This window comes from Symphalangus syndactylus, chromosome 19 (assembly GCF_028878055.3).
Source record: "Symphalangus syndactylus isolate Jambi chromosome 19, NHGRI_mSymSyn1-v2.1_pri, whole genome shotgun sequence".
NCBI classification, from domain to species: domain Eukaryota; kingdom Metazoa; phylum Chordata; class Mammalia; order Primates; family Hylobatidae; genus Symphalangus; species Symphalangus syndactylus.
The window spans coordinates 24,016,104-24,035,705 of NC_072434.2; the positions used below are offsets into that span (position 1 = coordinate 24,016,104).

The 19,602-nt window shown below is 34.6% G+C and overlaps 1 long non-coding RNA gene across 1 annotated transcript in view; it reads right to left on the bottom strand.

Moving 5' to 3' along the window:
- LOC129458034 (uncharacterized) overlaps positions 1-19,602 on the bottom strand; it is a 56,080-nt gene that overhangs the window by 23,924 nt on the left and 12,554 nt on the right. The window contains exon 2 of the long non-coding RNA XR_008649511.1: positions 10,916-11,032. This is a non-coding gene — a long non-coding RNA (uncharacterized lncRNA). The remainder of the gene's footprint in view (positions 1-10,915; positions 11,033-19,602) is intronic.

Sequence of the window (19,602 nt, forward strand, 5' to 3'; positions counted from 1 at the left end):
CAGCCCCCCAAAAGGCTAGGATTACAGGCGTGAGCCACCGTGTCCGGCATTTTGTTTGATTTTTAAAATCAACTTTCCTATTAAATACTTGTAAAATAACCATGGTTTGGCAGGGAAACAGAGATCAATATTTTCTTCAAATGAGAGCAAATAGGTAGGCTAGTCCATCTGCAAATTATTTTCTAAAATTATCATAAATAAAAATTGAAAATAAAAACTCAGTCAAAACTTAAAATTTTAGTCCAGTGGACAAGTTTCCAGACTAGTTCAGCCTCAACTTTAGAAAGGAAGTGACTATTTCAGATAATCTCTTCATTATCATCATTGTCATTCAGATTCCAAGAAAAGAGCCAATTGATCAAATAAATGGAATGGGAAAGTTAATTTATATACTTTTACACATCTCAAGTATTAAACACTTAAAATACTTTTCATAGAGAATAAGGTGTTCGTAGGGCAAACTAAACAAGCGATTTAAAAACAATTTGATATATCTCTTTTGATAAGTATTCTGGGTATTCTTTTGAATGTGATCTTTGTTTAATTCTAATAGTTGTTATATGGTAATCTGGAGTTCTGAAATGTTATGTACTTGGTTTTTTTTTCTCTCTTTTTTAACAATTTCAACTTTTATTTTAGATTAAATACGCATATGCAGATTTGTTACATGGTTATACTGCACCCAGGTAGTGAGCATAACACCTGATAGGTAGCTTTTCCTCCCATGCCCTCTCCCTACTTCTCCCCCTAGTAGTATGCAGTGTCAATTGTTCCCATGTGTATGTTCCTGTGGGCTTAATGTTTAGCTAATGTTTAGCTCCTACTAACAATGTGAGAACATTGATTTTCTGTTCCTGCGTTAATTCACTTAGGATTATGGCTTCCAGGTCCATCCATGTTGCTGCAAAGGGCATGATTTCTTTCCTTTTTATTGCTGTGCAATATTCCATAGTGTGTATGTATATTTTTTTAATCCAGTCCACTATTAATGGACACCTGGTTTGAGTTTGTGGTCTCTGCTGTTGTGTATAGTGCCGTGATGATGATCTTTTGGGTTTAATGATCTGTATACCCAGAGGTGATATTGCTGGGTCAGAGTGTTCCCTTTTTTCCACGGCCTTGTCAGTATATGTTGTTTTTTGACTTTCTGATAATAGCCATTCTGACTGGTGTGAGTTGATATTTATTTAATTGTGATTTTGATTTGTATTTCTCTGATGATCATGAACATTTTTTCCTATTTGTTGGCCACTTGTATGTGCTTTTTTTGAGAAGTGTCTGTTCATGATCTTTTCCCATTTTAAAAATCAGGTCGTTTTTTGCTTGTTGATGTGTTTAAGTTCCTTATAGATTCTGGATATTAGGCCTTTGTTGGATGCATAGTTTATAGACATTTTCCCCCATTCTTTTTTTTTTCTTAATTTTCCCCCATTCTGTAGGTTGTCTGTTTACTCTGTTGATGGTTTCTTTGCTGTAGAGAAGCTATTTCATTTAATTATGTTTACTTGTCAATTTTTGTCTTAGTTGCAATTGCTTTTGGGGACTTAGTCAAAAATCCTTTGCCAAGGCTGATGTTGAAAAGGGTATTTCCTAGGTTTTCTTCTAGAGGTTTTATAGTTTGAGATCTTATACTTAAATCTTTATTTCATCTTGCATTAATTTTGGTATATGGTGAAAGGTAAAGGTACAGTTTCATTGTTGTGCATATGGCTAGCCAGTTATCCAAGCACCATTTATTGAACAGGAAGTCCTTTCTCCATTGCTTGTTTTTGTCAGCCTTTGTAATGGTTGTAGGTGCGTGGCTTTATTTATTATTAATGAGTTTTCTATTCTGTTCTATGGTCTGTGTGTATATTTTTGTACCACTACCATGATGTTTTGGTTACTGTATCCTTCAAAGTATAGTTTTAAGTCAGAGAATGATGCTGCTGGCTTTGTTCTTTTTTGATTAGGATTGCTTTGGCTATTTGGGCTTTTTGTTTTTTTTTTTTAGTTCCATATGAATTTCAGAATAGTTTTCTGTAATTCTGTGAATAATGACATTGGTAGTTTTATATGAATAGTGTTGAAGCTATAAATTGTTTTGGGCAGTATGGCTATTTTAACAATTGATTTTTCCTTTCGATTAGTACAGAAAATAAATGTTTTCCATTGATTTGTGTTGTCTATGATTTCTTTCAGCAGTGTTTTGTAGTCTCCTTGTAGACATCGTTCACCTCCTTAGTTATCTGTATTCCTATTTCATATTTTTTCATGTGGCTATTATACATGGAATTGGGTTCTTGATTTGACTAACAGCCTGGACATTATTGGTGTATAGAAATGCTGCTGACATTTATGCACTGCTTTTGCATCTTGAACCTTTCTAAAATCATTTATTGCCCTAGTAGCCTTTTGATGGAGTCTTTAGAGTTTTTGAAATATGGAATAATATTGTCAGCAAAGAGATAGTTTGACTTCCTGTCTTTCTATTTGGATGCCTTTTATTTCTTTTTCTTGCCTGATTACTCTGGCTAGGAATTCCAGTAGTATGTTGAATAGGAGAGGTGAGAGTGGTCTTCTTGTGTTGTTCACATTCTCAAGGATAATGGTCCTAGCTTTTGCCTGTTCAATATTTATACTGGCTGTGGGTTTGTCACTGGTGGCTCTTATTATTTTGAAGTATGTTGCTTTGATGCCTAGTCTCTTAAAGGGATGTTGGATTTTATCAAAAACTTTTTCTGTATCTATTGAGATGATCATATGGTGTTTTCTATTAGTTGTGTTTATGTGGTGAATCACACTTACTGATTTGCATATGTTGAACCAACCTTGCATCCCAGGAATAAAGCTTACTTAATTGTGATGAATTATCTTTTTGATGTGCTGCTGGATTTGGTTTGCTAGTATTCTGATGAGGATATTTGCATCTATGTTCATCAGGGATATTGGCCTGATTTTTTTTTTTTTTTTTGTCATGTCTCTGCCAGATTTTGGTGTTAGGGTAATGCTGTCTTCCTAGAATAAATTAGGAAGAAGTGCCTCCTCCTTAATTTTTTGGAATAGTTTCAATAGGATCAGTACCAGTTCTTCTTTATATGTCTAGTAGAATTCGGCTGTGAATCCATCTGGTCTAGGGCTTTTTTTGGTTGCTGGGTTTTTATTACTGATTCATTTTTAGAGCTTGTTATTGGTTTATTCATATTTTCAATATCTTCTTGATTCAATCTTGGAAGAATGTGTTTTTTCTAGGAATTTATCCATTTCCTCTAGAATTTCTAATTTGTGCACATAGAGTTGTTTATACTATTGTCTAGGGGATCTTCTGTATTTCTTTAGGAACAGTTGTAATGTCAACTTTGTCATTTCTGATTTTATTTATTTGAATCCTCATTTTTTCTCTCTGTTAATCTGGCTAGCAGTCCATTAATCTTGCTTATTTGCTTTGAAGAACCAGTTCTTGGTTTCATTGATCTTCTGCATTAATATTTGTACTCAATTTTGTTAAGTTCTTCTCTGATTGTAGTTATTTCTTTTCTTCTGCTAGCTTTAGGATTGGTTTTATTTTATTTTTTTCTAGATCCATTGGGTTCAACGTTTGATTGTTAATTTCAGATCTTTCTAACTTCTTTATGAAGATGTTTAGGGCCATAAATGCTCCTCTGAATACTGCATTAATTGCATTCCAGAGATTTTGGTAAATCGTCTCCCTGTTTTCTTTAATATCAAAGATTTTAAACATTTCTGCTTTAACTTTGATGTTGGCCCAGAAGTTATTTAGGAGTATGTTGTTTAATCTCTATATATTTGTGTTGTTTTGAGAGATCTTGATATTGATTTCTACTTATATTGCACTGTGGTCTGAGGGTTTGCTTGGTGTGACTTCATTTTTTAAAATTTATTGAGACTTGCTCAATATGATGAATCATGTTGTCAATCTTAGAATACATTCTTAGAATACATCATGTGCATATGAGAATAATGTGTATTCTGTGGTTGTTGGGTGACATGTTCTGTAGATGCCTATTTGGTCCAGTTGGTCAAGTGTCATGTTTAAATCCATAGTTTCTTTGTTAGTTTTCTACCTTGATTATGTAATGCTGTCAGTGGGTTATTGAATTCTCCCACTATTATTCTGTGGGTGTCTAAGTCTTTTCATAGGAAAAAAACTTATTTTATGAGTCTGGGTCCTCCAGTGTTGGGTGCATATATATTTAGAATTGTTAAGTCTTCTTGTTGAATTATACCCTTTATCATTGTGTAATGTCCTTCATTGTCCTTCTACATTTTTATTGGCTTAAAGTCTATTTTTTCTTATATAAAAATAGTGGCTTCTTCTCTTTTTTCTTTTCTGTTTGCATGGTAGATCTTTCTCAACCCTTTACTTTGAGCCAATGAGTGTCATTATTCATTGAGATGGGTCTCTTGAAGACAACAGATGGTTGGGTCTTGTCTTTCCATTCAGTTTGCCACTGTATGTCTTTTAAATGGAGTGTTTGACACCACTTAATTCAAGGTTAGCATTGATATGTGTGATTTTGATCCTGTTAGCTGGTTGTGCAGTTGCTTTAAAGTGCCCGTGGGCTATGTGCTTAGGTGTGTTTTGTGGTAGCAGGTGTTTTTTTGATTCCATGTTTAGCACTCTCTAAGGACCTGTTGTAAGGCTGGTTTCTTTGAAACAAATTCCCTTAGTGTTTGCTTACCTGAAAAGGATTTTATTTCTCATTCACTAATGAAGCTTAGTTTGGTAGGATATGAAATTTTTTATTGGAATTTTTTTTTCTAACAATGCTGAAAATAGGCCCTCAATCTCTTCTGGTTTATAAGGTTTCTGCTGAGAAGTTTGCTGCTAACCTCATAAAGTTCCCTCTGGATGTGACTTGACCTTCTCTCTGGTTGACTTTATTTTTTCATTTGTGTTGATCTTGATGAATCTAATGACTATGTTCCTTGGGGATGGTAGTCTTAACATTGTATCTAGCTGGGGTTTTCTGTATTTATTTGCATGTCAACCTCTCTAGTGAGATTAGGAAACTTTTAATGGACTATATCCTCAAATATATTTCCCAAGTTGCTTATTCTCTCTCAGGAATAGAAAGGAGTCATAGATTTTGTCTGTTTATATAATCCCATATTTCTTGGAGGTTTTGTTCATTTCTTAAAACTTCTTTTCCTTTTTCTTATCTGTTTTTTTTTTTTTTTTTTTTGGTCTGAGTTGATTTAAAGAACCAGCCTTTAAGCTCTGAGATTCTTTCCTCAGCTTAGTCTTTTCTGTTCTTAATACATCTAATTGTATTATGAAATTCTTGTAGCGAATTTTTCTAGAATTTCAGTTTTGTTTTTTTTTCTTAAAATGACTGTTGCTCTGGGATTATTTTACTGGATTCCTCGAATTCACTGGATTGGATTTCAATATTCTCCTGAATCTTGATGAGTGTCCTTGCCATCCAGATTCTGAATTCTATGTCTGTCATTTCAGTCATTTCAGACTGGTTAAGAACCATTGTTGGGGAGCTAGTGGACTCGTTTGGAGGTAAGCAGACATACTGGCCTTATGAATTAGCAGAATTCTTGTGCTGATTCTTTCTCATTTTGGAGGGTTGGTGTTCATTTAACTATGATATAAGTTGAGTATAGTCACTTGGCTTCATTTCTGGATGCTTTCTGAGGGCCAGGGCTCTGTATAGGATCTTTATGTATGGGTGAATTGTTATGCTTGGTTTCACAGGCATGTATGTTATTAGCAGGATAATTTTTGTTGTAATTTGGGCTGTGATGCAGTAGATGGTGCTTAGGAGTAATGGCTTATAGGTAGGCTAATACCAAACTGTACCACTTTATGTACTTCATTCAGTTTGCAGACGTGCTCTGTGGTTGAGGGGAGATACACTACTGCCTCACCAGGTCTGCTCATGGCCCAATGGGGAGCCCCCTTCAATCACTGGCACCATGCCCACATTTCTTTTGTTAGGTGCTCTGGGCCGTGGGGCTCCCTTAAGGAAAGGCTACAGCAGGGAGATATGCCACAGTCTTTCTGGAATGGTCCTTCAGAAGGAAGCTCATCCCACTTCCACCCTGGCCCAAGAACCTGTGCATCTCACCCACTGCAGTGCTTTTAAGATTGGGGGGGTGCTCCTTCCCTGCTCAGGTGCAGGCTACAGAGCTTGGCTCATTCTCCCCAGCTGTGTGCCGCATCCCTGGGGGCATCCCGTGGCTCAGGGTTGGGTTCTGGCTGTGCTGAGGGATCTGATGTGCTCTTGGGTTACCAGGAAAGTATTCATGTGGAACAGTGCACTCAGACTGGACTGCAGAGGCTGCACTGTGCACTTGTTTCTGCAGAACAGTTAGGCGTGGACCCTCTGGGGGCCAGTGGGCAGGAGAGGCCAATAGGCAGGAGGGCTTATGGAATACATGTGCTCTAGTCCCACAGGGAAACCAGCCCTGCTCTCTCTTAGCTCAGAGGTCAGCTAAGGCCAGTGCTTCCCGGAGGTGCATAGAGATCCCTGCGGCGTGGCCATCTATGGCTGCTCTCTGCTGGAACTGCCCAGTGAACAAATGCTCCCAGGATCCATGCTGTCTGAAGGCTTGTCTCTGCCTGCTCCCTGGGAAGATCCTCCAGAGAACTCATAAGTCCATGGGGGATGTGGGGTCCCCTGTAGCAAGGATCCCAGAAGTTCATGACAAGTGTGAGTCATCCTTCACTCACTTCTTTCCCAGGAACCATTCAGGATCAGGAGCTAGCCCTAGCATTCAGGTACCCCGCATGGGGTTCCCAGCTTCCTCGCTGTTCAGTCTCAGCTTCAGCAACACCTCTTCATTGAGTTTGGCATTTTATTTCTGAAGACATTCTCGAATTATGGTGGTTTACTTGACAATTTGGTCTCTCTGAATGGGAGCATTGCCTCCTGGCTGCATCTAATCAGCCATCTCGCTCCCCCTTCCCCATTTCCTGAACTTTTAAAGATGTCTAAAATGATCAACATTATCGAATAAATTGACTGAGCAATAATGCAATATAAGTATTTCGTAAAAGTGAAAGTGTAGAATGCATTATACATTAATTTGATTAATATAATAATATCAGGTTCAATTTGTAGAAATTTTGGTCATATTTAATATGACCAAAGATAAGAGGAATAGCAGCAATGATGATACTTTATTATTTCTTAGTACAATAGTATTTTAGACTTGTGGTTTGTTCTTTCCTCTCTTTTATTATATATATGGATATATAGATAGATACAGATATTTTATTTTGTGCTGCCAAAATAATCAGTCTGCTTAACTTATTTTTTCCCAATATTCTTACATTTTGTAACAGACTTGTACTTCTTTAAATTTGCATTTCCTTCTTATTCTTTTTTAGTCTTTCTCCAATTTGCTCTTCTATTTTTAACATATTTGATTTCTTTTTTTAAATTCTAGAACTTATTTTTTAAAAAATCTGAATAAAATTCTCTTTGTCCTCTGCTATTCTCCCCTATTCAGTCTGTAAGAACTACTCATTTCCACCATATTAGAGCTTAACTACTCCAATGTCCCTATTCTCAACCTGTTGTCTATAAAGCCAGTGAAAAATAGCAAATTCAAAACATCTTTCCAGAACACACATCGGGACCAAGAATGTATATCTTTAAATGTATAGTACAAAAATTGCGACGTATAGATATGAATAGAGTGAGTATCAAAGGTAATCAGTAATCAGAAGATTTTGTGTGTATGTGTTATGTATGAGTGTGTGTGTGTGTACATAAATGTGCATGTGTGCCATTTTAATTTTAATTTAACAATAAATCAACTAAAATTGGTGGGTAGAGGCTAGTTATTTATTCAAAGTGTATCAAGATAGAGATAAGTAAATAATATAGTGAAAGATAAAACATCTATCTATGTAGATGTAGGAATGCAAAGAAACAGTATGAAAACACAAATGGCAAATCAACTTCCTTAATGTTTATAGCCTACATCATTCTGCTTGTGTGTTTTAAATTTCATCATGGGTTTAATGAAAGGTATAGAAGAAACTGCAAGGCAGGGTTAGAAAGCAGAGCACACTAGGGATTCAGAAACTATGAACTATCTGAACCAAGTTAAGAGATTTGGTCGAAGAGATTTTATCTACAAGGGGAAGATTAAAGATGCTTAACGAATTTGAAATATATGACCAAAGGCTCTTTGCCAGCTCTTCTCCAGCTTGTTCTAGACCAGACAAAGAACTTCATTTAAAGTACAGCATGAGAAATGATTCTGATGACAGGATTTGTTAAATGCTGTTACAGAAGTCAAGTACAAGGTCCTCAAAGTCATTAATCATAGAATTTAGATTTACTCATTCATGGTTGTGTCTGCTTAGTCCTCCTTGTAACTTAGGTTTATTCCATTTTAGTGATTTTATGTGGTTTACTTTAGAAAAAATTGCCTTAATGATCCAACTGGACCAAAATAATATGATCATCTTTAAAAGCCATTAAAATGACATTCAAAATCTAAAAGTGAGTGAATCAGTGATCATGAGGACATTCAAATATTGCATCTCAGGCCTCATCAAATCCATTGATAGCATATTTTTCTCTAAAACAGTAATATTTAGGCCAAAATGGTTCAAGCTATTTTGATCATTTATTTTTTTTATCTGGTCTGGGACCCTGGGCCCAATGTCTTACTGAGTAAAAATCAGTTGCTAGGAATTATACTAAAATAAGTACACAATATTGGAAATCAGAAAACAACCTGATCCTTGAGCCAATCTTCAATACGTTTATGGTGCTGAGTCTTACTTTCCTTAGCTATAAAATAAGAGGATTGGATTAGATTCCTACAAGTGGTTGCTCCCATTTTAATTGCTTTAATCCTAGGAAGCCACTATATTTAAAAATCCAAAAGAGCTGTATTAAAGGACAGTGTGACAATGTGACTATGGACGTTGTAGAGAGTTTTAGACAAGTCTTAAATGTTTGCAATATAGCCAACCTGCTACATAAAAGTTTGTCTCCCAGAGGATATTTCTAAATCATTCTGTGGCCTGCCTTGGCTCTGGGATAGACCAAACAAGCATCTTGCATGAATTGTGCATGCTTGTAAAGCACACAGAAATATGTTATTAGAAAGTAGTCTGTAACCTAAATAGAAAATCAGTAAAGTAATATTTTAAATTATCTTGTAGCCTGATGAAAATTCAATTAGAACATGACACTGAAACATTTAGGAAATGAAGAAGTTTTCTAAGTACTTTAAAAAAGGAAAGAGAGATTGACTCTTCATATGTTCAAGAAGTAATTGGGAGAGTTATGCGAATTGGAGGAGGCCTCAGATGTGAAATGAACTAGGCTTCATGTAAATGAAATGTATAATGATGGCTAAAACACGTACAAATCAGACAGCACCTTCCTGAAGTACTTAGGCCAGGGGAAATGAAGGAGAAGAAAGAAGATAGTGTTCAAAATGTTTGCTTAGATATTGATTAGAAGGTAAAATGTCAACTGGGCTAACTTTCTTGCTAGACTAGGCACCTAGCAAAAGGGATCCCATGAAATAAGCAAAAAGAAGTAAAGAACATGCACATCAACTATTTGTATGTGACATGGTCTCAAGTTAGTGATTGATATACTAGGAGTGTTTGCCTTTGAGATGTTTTTCCCCAGTAATAGTACCTAGATTGCTTGAAGAAATTACCAACACACTTAAAATATTATAAATTCACTAGATGAAAGAACAGAATGAAAGACCAATGAATTATGCTTTTAATGAATTTATTTCAACTTTGCTGTCATTTTCTACTTCACACTTCTTTTTTCCACATATATTTTATAGCGAAAACACACATTTTTTCCGTGTGGGTGAGAATTTGGATAATAGCCACAATATTATTGTTGAAGTATGTTTTTCAAAGTGTTTACAATAAAATGACTCTGGTGGTATATTATAATATTGTGAAAGAATAATAATAATGATCATTAAAAACAGAGTAATGAACAAAACCAGAAGCCACAAAGAAACCTTTCCAAGAGAGCATTTCCAACATTTTATTTAAGGATGAATATATTCTTATATTTCCTTATATGGAGAATAATATATATGACATGCTGGAAGAAGAATAAAATAACTTAAAAAAAAGAGAGAGAGAATGAACCAAACACAGAATGTACTTATTTTTGTTACTGTTCAAATTATTATGATGGGAGTTGCACCATAATGTTTAACAAGCACAAGCTTCAGACTCCATCACATCTGGGTTCAAAGCCTGAGCCCTAGGGGCTTGGCCAAAAGCCTCAATCTATGTGAGTCTGTTTGCTCATCTATAATATGTGGATGGCAGTTCTGAGCTTATAGAATTTTCATTATAATTAAGTGAAATCACAAAACCAAATCAGTTCCTCTTAAGTGAGAAAAAGTGGCAAACTTTGTTGTTACTATTTTAATATTTATTATGAATATTTATACTTACTACCTTTTTCAATATCTATAATTAGAAAATAAAAATATTTCCATTTCAAGGCATTCAATAATAGCTCTGTTAGCTTATAAAATGTTTCCTTGAGTTTCCTTTGGTTTGGTAAACATTTTTTTTTAAACTTTCATTGAGATTGCTATGGTTTTCAATATGATAAAGTGTAGGTCTCTATTTTAAACATCTTTTCTGAGAAGATATGTAGCTATGTGATTTGCAAAATGCACAGCTTGTAGGTCTTTAACTTTAAAACATTTCCCTTCTACCCTCTGCCTGCAGCCCTTCATCTCTCCGTTTCTTGGTCACCAGTTGAGTACACACTCTCTGGTTTTAAAATGTTATCTATGTAAATTCTTCTGCCACAGCTGGACAAGATGCATTCAAGAGTTTTTCTGTTTCCTGTGTGGTGAAGCAGCTTTCCCCTAACGACTATTTCCCATCAGTACCACAAAGACCTACCTCTTAACCACTGTTTCAACGGTTTCTTACCACTTCCACCTTTCTATAGAACATTTCATTTGGAAGGACAGTCACAAATACTTGTTCACTGGGCTGTTCAGACTGATAACATCTCTTGGGACTTGAACATTGATGAACAATTCTCATCTGGAAACAAAATTCAACTGTCAAACATTGGCAAATAATACCAGAGATGAAAACAAACTCTTTTCTGTCTCAGTGTCACCATAAGATAATTTGTCTTGCTCTCTTAGAGAATAAAATTCTTTACCTTTTTTCTAAAAATCAAAGTAAAAACATTTCATTATTTATCTATTTTGCTTACTTTAGCAAAAATTTTAATGCATTTGGATTCTAAGCATGTGTTTTACTGATAAATACATTAAATTGTTATTAGAAACTTTAGACCTAAGAATAGAAAATCAAATGAGATTGACAAACATGGTAACATAGGCTTAATTTTTTAATGAGGAATGAGAGAATTCTAGTATTTTATTCTAATACAATAAATAATGTCAAGACTTTTCTTTACATGTTCAGGATTTTTCATCTAAAAAAAGACCCATGTTAATTATTAACTGCAGAAACAAATTATAAGTATTATGTCTACATTTCTTATAAAGAAATAATATAGCCTTTAAAAATCATAATTATTTTACCTGCTCATTTGTAAAATACTAAATGTATTTGAATTGTTTTTCATAAATTAAGGAATTATAAAAGTTTAACTGTCATTTGTATATTATATCTTGATCTTTTCATTCATTTTTATTTTCTGGATTTATAGTCTTTGTTCTTATGGTTTTCATTCTATTATATGTTTCCAAGATATTTTCAAATAGAGTTTTAACTGAGTGATGCTAGATTAGAACACTTTCTAGTTCAAAATATTTGATGATTCAATAACATAAATTATGTTATGGCTCAAAATTACCCCTCCCCTCAATAAGCACACACTGGTAAGCAATGACGTGTGTGGAATAAAAATGACAAGAAAGTATGGCTGTGTCACAACAAAAGGCAGAACTGACAGCTAATGTTTATTACTGCTCTAAGCACCAGAAAGTGTGTACTAAAGAATACTAGGTTTTTAGACTATGAATAGGTATTCCACATACAACTACAGACATGCCAATATCTACTGGAATAAATTGGATAATTTCTTGCTGAAATAAAGTTAAGTTGGTATCTTTACACAGGTCTTCTCATAGACTTTGATGTGTTAACACTGTGAACATTCCAGAGGAGGATATGGCACAGATCTCTTGAAGCACCACCTGAAACTATGAAACACCCTTTGGCTCTATTAATACGTAAAACAAATATTGGCAAATTGTTGATTAAGAATCTGCTTATGCTGTTTTTCTGTACATTTAAGTAACCACAAATTGTGTTTTTTCTTTCACAATATGTCACTTTCTTTCCATTCTCAATGTCCCCACCCTAGTTTGGGCTTTTGCCTCTCTCTGCCCACCTCTAGTTTCTCTTCTTATTCCATCCTATGAATTTCATCATATTAATCTTAATGCAGCTCTAATAAGATCACAAATTTCTTTGAATATTTGCCACAGCTTCCTTTATGAAGAGTAAAAATCTTTCAAAATGTAATCTGATATGCAGGGGTATCTATAATGCAATCCCAACCAACTTTCTAACATTCTTTTTTCAAATGGCATTATTTCTTGACCCACCTGTTTGATGAATTGACCTGGTCACCAGTCATGTCAGAGATTTCTTTTCTCTGATCTTTTGATCACATTAGTCCTTTGTCTGGAATATGCTCAACTTGCTTGTTCCTATTGAGATCCAGTGTAGTCCATTCCTTGGTTCAAACTGAAATGAAATTTCCAGCATGGAACTCTCAGATCCTTCCAACAGGACAAAGCCTTCCCCTCATCTGAAACTCCATAAAAGTTTCTTACAAAACTTTTGAGGTATATATCACATCTGTGTGTAGTTGCCTCAGTTGCCTGTCTAAACTGTAAAATGGTTTGGGACAGGAGATAGAACATCGGGGAGAGATTTCTGCTAGGAAGTCCATAGCTTTAGGCAGTGGTCAGTTATATATGAAGTGGGTGCAGGGGCATTCATCTGATGAGTTTATTATTCGGATGAAGTAAATGCTAAAACATTTCAGAATCACTTCTTTAAGAGAAGAGCTATAAGATACTCATATTACCTTAGGCAAAACAGCTTTTATTATTTTATCCTTTTTATACTTTATTGAATACACCAAATTTAGAGTGTGTTTTCCAAATATTTTGTATACCTTCATATTTGCTTTTATTCTTTGAACAGAAGATAGAAAAAAAAAAATCCTCTGTCCAAAAGAGTACATCTTCTTTTCCTCCTTTCACTAGTGCTATTGCAGTCCTTCAAGACCCTAAACCATGCTAGCCCCAGATAGGAATGTTAACCTTAAAGACAGCTCCTAGGAAATTCTTGAGTGCATGACATCTAAAAATATCTATTTATGAACTTTAGACATTATTGTGATTTTAAAATTTCCCTGAGACAAAAATAAACTAAAATATTTAAGTAGAAAATAAATAAATACATATAATATAAATAATTTTACATTAAAGCAATTAAGAAAATTTCTCCCTAAGACAGCAGTAATTTCAGGGCAACTGTGGAGCCCTACCAGGACTGAAATATCATCTTACATCTAAGATAATCTGGTCATTAGAGTTGTGGAGGGGAACTCACAAACAAGAATCAATATTTCTAATACGTAATACTTTATGCTGTAGACCACATCTTTAAAACAATTCCCTTCTCTTCCAAAGAGCAGTAGGGACGCAGACCCCGAGTTATACTTTAAGAACCTTCAGCAAGAGCATTACGATAGAGTCCCAACAACTAGAATCCTTTCTTGGAATGCATAATGGAAAGAAAAGATCTGCTTTTAAACCTTCCTCTCAGCTTTCATCTTAGGTTCACAACAGACTTGATTTTAATGTAACTAATGTGTCCATATCCAAGGTTCTTCTCTCATCCTTAATTCAAAGCAATTTTGATAAAAGTAAAGGTGAGTTAGCTATATGGATTTGAGCTCATATAAGTGAAGGTAGACTTCAGAGCTACAATTTACATGTGGTAAGGCTTTATTACTTCTGGTCTATCTACTGTCATGTAACTGACAGGTGGTAGGTTAATGTATATAGAACACACACGTATATATTTGATATACTTCCTGCTAATGTGCATGCAGATTATTTAGACATCTGGAATCAATTTAACAATTGTGTGAACTTTACGTAAATAGCCATTATCCGATTTGATTTTAGTGGTTGCAGTTGCCAGGGTTGTCAGTGGTCCTGGCATAGGAAATTTGAATTGAAGAAGATTACTTCCCTTTGGGCTCTTTCACTAGAAGAGCAGTTTGAATCAAAGAGAAAAATACCTGCTCAAACTCATTATCAAAAGTGGATAATGGTAAATGGCAGCCTGTGGGAAATCTAAAGACAATTTAATTTATTTCTCTAATGAAGGGACCAGCATTATTATTTAAAATTAGTCCCTTATCTTACTTATACCTATTCTCTAGGCAAATATTTTAGAATGGATTGTAAGTCATTTCTTTTTAAATTTATACTATTTGTCATTCACTATTGCTGCCCTGAGTGATTTGTGCAATATAAATGATTTGGAGGTAAAACCAAGGAATTATATGGTTTAGGCAGGCTTCTAATTTAATAAAAATAATCCTTTGATGTCTAAAAAAATTTTCATACTATGCTGACCAAATAGAGTGTGGGAAAATATTGCCTCTTTGTTTATTTAGCCCTAATCAATTATAGAAACGTATCAAACAGGCTTGACTATTTCATTTTTGGACAATTAAATGTCACTTAATCTCTATGTTTTTTAAAGATAGCCAAGAAGAAAAAGAATAGTGCTAAAAATAAGCGAGTTAAAATTCTGATGGAATTTTGATTTTAAATAATGAATAAACATTAATTTTAAAATTTAGAAAGTCCAAATAATTTAGGGGGAAGATAACAGTGAGTCTCAACAAATGATATTTTATTCAGCCAGCAAGAGCAACTATAAATGTAGAAATTGTAAATATCATTAGACTTCTGCAAGGATAATCATTAAGCAGAAATCTACCGATTACTAAACAATTTATTCCACTTGGGTCCTACAAAAATTCATCCAAATTGTGGATTTTTAAAAAAATTCAGATCCAGTTATACTACCCTATCATGTAACAACAAATTTCTTGCTTAAAGATAAAGATAACACCAAGAAAAGATCCCTAACTTTACAAATTATTTAAATATTATTATTTAATGACCTTCTTTTTTCATGCAAAATTATTTTCTTAATTATGTCTTTAGATAGTATTCTCCCAGAATGAACTCCTAGTATTGTTTATGCCATCTTTCAAAATAGAAATCCAAATTATAGCCTTCTTTTGCTATTTCTCAAATACAGCTATCAGGTTTCAAACAAATTGTTGCCCAGGATTCTCATTCTACCAAATTATGAGATAAATGGGGCTGGGAATGGTGGATCACAGTTGTAATTCAGGTAGTTTGGGAGGCAGAGGTAGGAAAATCACTTGAGCCCAAAATTTGAGACCAGCCTGGGCAACATAGTCAGATTCCTGTCTCTACAAAAAGCTTAAAAAATTAATTGCATATGGTGGTGTGCACCTGTAGTCCCAGCTACTAAGGAGGGTGAAGCAGAATGATTGCTTAAGTCCAGGAGTTCAAGGTTGCAGTGAGCTGTGATCACACCACTACACTCCAGCCTGGGCAACAGAGTGAGATCCCATCTCTGTTTTAAAGAGACAGAGAGAGAGAGAGAGAGAGAGAGAGAATTTTATGCATATATAAACTATTGAAACCTAATGGAGAAAAGGAATAAGCAAGGAATTTTTTAAGTCCTTAGTAATCTCTCACTAAACATATTAGTTCATAGTTTGGAACTGCCTTTGATACAAATCATCCATTTACTTTTAGATCCCAGGTCATTAATATTTTCTTAAAGCATATGCCACAACATACTACCAAAATTAGAGTGCATAACAACAATTAAGAACAAATAAATTTCAATTTAAAATACTGTAAAATAATATATTATCCTAGGTCTTATTTTAATTCCAATTTATTTGATGTAGCTATTGTATTAGATGAAATGGACTAAAAGAATATAACGTGAAATATTCATCTATACACCGATAGCATAGATTCATTTTCAGGCTCTAGCAAGTAGCTTAACAAAGCTACTGCTTTTGTTGCAATAATTAATATTTTAAAATGAGAACAAAGTCTTTGCTGCTTAAGTTGACATATACTTCATACCTAACATGCAAATAGCATGCAGCATTGCTCAGAATCAGCCTTTCCACATATAAAGTAAAAATAACAACCGATATTAGTGAATGTTACCTATGTGGCAGTCAATTTATATACTTGATAATTTATCATTTAGAGAAAAACTGAGGCTAGAAGAAATTAGCTTGAATATAGGTCAGACTTTTTACATTAGGCTCAACCTTGCTTGCTCCATGTATTTAGATGACAAATTGAGAAAAAAGGAAGAGGCTTCTGTCAGATAAAGGTGGTAGCCAAGAGGCTCTTGCCACCCATAGCGCTGAGAAGATCAATACATGGCACTCATAGACCCATTTGCAGTGAACCAGCAGGGAATGTGGCCTACAGTACATTAATCTCTATTCTTCAACACAGTAGTCACATTTTAGACATTTGTCAGAGAGTTCAACCATAAAATGACCCACTTGAGATATCTAACACTTCAAAGGTGCAGTCTAAAAATGGACCTATTTCTCATTTTGAAATTATCAAAGCTTTAGTCCTGTTTTAAGATTGAGCTTTCATTCATTTAATTTCTTTTCAGGCCCACTCTGAAGCACAGTGCTGAACCTAAGAACACTTTCAATCTAGATATGTAATGGGCATTCCTTCAACCCATTAATCCTGGATTTATTTATAGTGCTTCTGCTATGTGCCAGGCATGGCTTTAAAGTTATAGAAGAAAACAAAGCAAGTCCCTGACCTCAGGAAGCTACATTCCAGTGAGAGACACCTGTTTCTCTTTCCACGTAGGCACTTGATTTTCTCTAATGAACCAATAAGCATGATGAAGCACACATAACAGAACAATATTACAAAATATTAAGCAGGCTTTGCTACCCACCCATCCTATCTACCCCTGCAACGCACGCACATTTTCTTTCAACCCATTGGTGCTCCCCTTCCCCACTCCTTTGCTACTATAGGGCTTGAAACTTCCATTGCCCCAAGGGAGAGGTATTATGACAGAGCCAGAAAATCATGATGTCAGAAAACTATTGGCTTTATGAAAACATGAACGTCCAAGGTTTAAGAAAGAAGAGATGGAAAAGTGCAAAGCATTTTCCTCTGCTCTAAATGGAGATGAGATTAAAATTTTAAAAAGGATAAAGGAAAAACCAACTCTGAAAACTTGGAGAGAAAGAGAATGGGAAAAGAAAGCAAGAAAGTCAGACTCAGGTGAGGGTCTCTTGAAAGAGCTGAGGCATCAGCTCCAGGAGATGAATGGTAGAAAACCAGGAGAGAGCTAAGGAATTCGAAGCAGAAAAGACCTTGCCATTTTCTGAAAGGGAAGAGATATGTGAGAAAAGTTTTAGATAATCCTGAACCATGGTAATAGTTGACATGAAATATCAGCATACTGAATCCAGACGAAACCTGATCCAGCTCCCTGGTGTCTCATTTTGCAGAGTGCGCATTTTGCAGAGCATCTCAAAATGACTTCTGCCTTTTAAAGGTGTGAGAAATGTAGGGAGAGAGAAATTAGGCTGAGAAAACAGAGACTGTGTGGACTGATGGCAACTTGGACAACTCCGTGGAGGCAGAAAGGGCCAGCAGAAAGTGATACACCCTGTGGACACCAACAGACATTTGGTGACCGAGGACTCAGTGTTCTCTCACCCATCTCTCAACACCTTTAGGACTCACTATCCCTAAATTAGACGCATTCAAGGGAGAAGAGGTTTAAGGAAAATCTGAAATGACTGAGTTTAAACCTTTATTTCCTAAATTTACTCAAAATTGACGACTATTACATCTTCTGATATGAATCACATAGGGTCTTTAAACAGAGATTTGGTTGAATTATATAAAAATTTAAAAATTATATTTTTATACCTAAATGCTCCATTACATATATTGTCCATGTTACAAATATAAACTAGTGGACACTGCATATAATATTATCATTAAAGTTGAAGTTTAGATGACAGAGTCAAAAGGCATTCATCAATATTTATACTTTGCTTTTCAAATGAACTCAACTATCCTCTTATTTCACTCATGAAAATCAGTATGTTATTAGTCTTATTTCAACATGATAACATTAAAAATATTGGCTTCCTGCATGGTTCATAATAATACTTTCAATTTCAATTTCAATACTTCACTTAGGAAAAGGTGGATAAAAACTTTTCTTATGTCAACTCATTAGTGTTTGAGAGTTTTAACTAATAAAATATTTCCAACTAATATTTTTATAAAAGACCTAAAATGATTCTCCTTGTGAACAAAAGACACTTAAAGACAATAAAATTCCCACTTTATTTTTAGTGTCTTTTTTGAGCTACTTACTAACATCATGTAGAAATAATATATTACTTATTAATAAAATAAATTATGCTTTGAAATAAAATTATTTAAAAGATTTAACACAGGCCTGTGACTATAATGGGGTAACTCTTAAAGCTATAGACACCCAGGCAGGGTTAACTGAGAAACATTCAAACATTCACCACAGATTGCTTATACAGCCAAACAGTAGAAAGAATAAAAATGCTTCTGGGGGTCATATCTTTTGGCTCAATGGGTAACATATTTAGGTACTAAACAAAGAAATGCAACTTTTTGTGGTTTTTGAAAAAAAAAGGCACTGGATCATTTTAGATTAACAAAAGCAAAGAGGATTAATGCTGTTTTTAATCAGAAAGAAAATTCAGCTTTACCAGACTCTCTTTATTACAGAAAATTCTGACCACTTCAGACAGAACTGAACATGATTACAAATAAATCAGTCTTTTTCTTCATGGCTGTTTACTAATGTGTTGTATCAAACAAATAAACACACACATAAATAAAATGCTTTCTTCCTCTAGGTGAAAAAAATCTCAATGTCAGTTTTAACAAATATTCTATTTCTGTCATAATTTCCAGATTTTCACTCAGATGGTCCTATGATTAATGTACTTTAGTTTGTTAAGGTGCTGCCCAGCACTGGATAGGCCATTAAAGAAGTGCTCTGATCATTGCAAAACAAAATGCAACAAAAGCCTGTCTCAATCCGAATACCTCCTGTTCACTGATGCAATTTAAGACTGAATTAGCATTTTATGAAGTCAAATCACATTTTAGAGACATATTATTGCCAAAAAACCAATGTCTCTTTCACATGTCTGCCTTGTCCATCCTGCAGTAATACAAACAATTTATGTTTGTTTGTTTTGGACTAGATATAGGACTCCACGTTGATAAGCATAGTTTTTATTATCTATTCAGAATTCAGCAAATTAAAAATCAATTTGGAGGCATAATATGGAGGCTATCTAAGGATAGTATTTGAGTGAGAATAACCAAGGCATAGTCACATAACACCGGAAAAATGAGCCAGAATTCAATTGTGGCTCTGTTACAAGCAAGCTGAGTGGCCCTAAGTCAATCATTTCACCTCTCTGG